Raw genomic sequence first — 2,553 nt, forward strand, 5'->3', positions numbered from 1 at the left:
TGGATGTGAAGAATTCCTAGTGGTTCCATTCTACTATCATTACCCAAAGATGTTGCAGCCAACTGTGATGGTTTTGATGTATGCAATTATCTGATTTGAAAACCACTCTGAGAGGTGCCATGAACTCTCGACCATTGTGGATCACCCTTTTGGTCCAGTATGGGGAGAAGAGTGAGTTCTTGGCTCAGTAAGTCATGAGTCAGTTGAAGCTACAAACTATAGTTGTCAATGTAATGTCCAATGATGTATGTGTGCTTCTTTAGATGTCTTTTAGGGGCATTCATGAGGATTCATATGTCATAAAATCTAACATCTAACTAGCCCAAATGATTTTCTCATATTAAATATCATTTTTATGTGGGAGAATAAACGAGAACATGAGTTAGAATATAGACATGTGCTTGTGGATCTATCTCAGCACGGGACCAAAGCCAATGGGTTCAAATGAGATATAGTCTTAATCAAAGAGTGATGCTAGCTAATGGAGCTTGAAATACCTTAGGGTTAGCCTCATTTAATACCTTTAAAGGTTAGTGTTAAAAGTCCTTAGACCTAAGACCTTAGGCAAGCTAGGGCTGAGCTTGAGGTGGAAACCCGGCTCAAGCTTGAGGTGCTTGTCATGCTTGCTGACTAAAGTGCTTGAGGTGCTTGCCATGCTTGCTGACTAGGGTGGTTGAGGTGCTTGTTGTGCTTGTTGACTAAGGTGCTTGATGTTCTTTCCATGCTTGATGATTGGTGCTTGAGGTGCTTGTCATGTTTTATGACTAAGGTGCTTGAGGGGCTTCATGACTAAGGTGCTCAAGGGGTGAGATGTTCCCAAATTCAACATGGATCCCTACACAAGGGGGGGCGATCCCTACAAGTAGGGGCATGAGAGAGAGCACACACACACACTCACTCAAGGCAAGCCAAGTCCAAAGAGGCAATAAGGACACATGTCAAACTCCTCCCCATGTTGCCCTCATAAGGTGCCTAAAGCCTATTGGTTGACCTCTAAAGGGGTCCAATGAGAATTTAGTTTATTTAAATAATTATCTAGGCATTATCAAGCCCTCTTTCTCAAAGCAGTAAGGAGGACACTTGTCCAAATGCTACCCGTGTTGCTTGATATGCACTAAGCATGTGATTGGCTAGGCTTGCAGGGGTCCAATCAAATTGAAGGATGATCTACGAGGAGGGGTCAACCAAAGCAAGATGGGGGTGTGCTTGGGGGTATACTCTCTTACACACACCCTCACATGCTCTCATTCTCACTGTGTAACTCCATCTCCTTCTCCAATCTTGAGAAGTTGAGAGCCCACCAACAACTCTTGGCTATAGGCAAATCCAACCAAGAGCCATGTTTCAATGCTATGCTAACCATCTTCTTCATCTCCATTACTATGCAACTATGCTATGCTAAGCTCTATGAGTGATGGTATGAGAGGATACTATTTCTTTCTTGTAGGAGTACTTCTTCTTCCTCTTCCCTACCGTCATTCACTGCTAGCTCTCTCCACCTTTGAAGGTGTTTGGGGTCTTGGGACTGAGGCCGTGGACAAGTTAATGCTTTCATTTAGCTAAGTTACGAGCATAATTGTGGTGCATGAAGATCTCTATCTTCATTGCACCATCAAGGTCTCAAGGAACACAAAGCTTGTATTGTACCAAGTCTCTCTTTTTGGGAGAAGCTATAATACAAAAGCCTTTTGGAGGGGGGACCGGCTCCACGTAAATCCGATCCTCAACTGTTGTCAAGTTCTCTAATTCTATCTCTTGCAAAGTATTGTGCCAAGTTATTTAAGTATACTGGTTATGTTGTACCTCGAATCAAGTTCACCCTCTATTTTCTCAAAGTATTCTAATAAAAATGCTCACTATAGTTTTCTTTAGGACCTCTCCCTTATCTGGCACGTCGGTGCTCCTCCTTTTTTTCATCTCCTTCTTGGTTGACTTTTTCTCTCTGGAACTTTTTTTTTTTTTGGTCCTTGCCATAACTAAAGGTCAATAATACAAAATAGAAGAGAAAAATACAGTTCAAAAAAACTCTCATATGTTGATGAGTGTCTATCTTATGCAAAGAAAGAGTGTTCAAAGGCTATTTTGGCTACATTATATTTTTGAAAGGGGGACACATGTATTAAACTTTTTTATAAAGGATTGAGTGCCCTCTTTGAACAAAAAATGAGTGGGAAGAGGCTTGTTCAAGTACCCAATTTTTTTGTTTTTTTTTGGGGGGGGGGGGGGGGGGGGGGGGGGGGGGGGGGGTGGGGGGGGCACATGTATTAGAAGTTTCTAAAAGCAATTGAGTGTCTTCCCTGCACAAAAAATGAGTTGTCAAAGGCCAAATCAAGAACTCATATTTTCTGCAAGGGGGACACATGTACTAAAATTTGTTATAAACAATTGAGTGTTCTCCTTACACAAAAATTGAGTATGTGGTAGCTAGTTTAAGTGCTTTGGATTCTCGTAAGGGAGACACTTTCACTAAAAAAAAAACCATATATGATAATGCCAAAAATAATAAAAGTTCTTAACGAGTTAAAGGTAGGAAATTGTAATATCCAAGGTTTT

Source organism: Adiantum capillus-veneris, chromosome 3, assembly GCF_014529385.1.
Source record: "Adiantum capillus-veneris isolate H3 chromosome 3, ASM1452938v2, whole genome shotgun sequence".
In the NCBI taxonomy this organism is placed as follows: Eukaryota; Viridiplantae; Streptophyta; class Polypodiopsida; order Polypodiales; family Pteridaceae; genus Adiantum; species Adiantum capillus-veneris.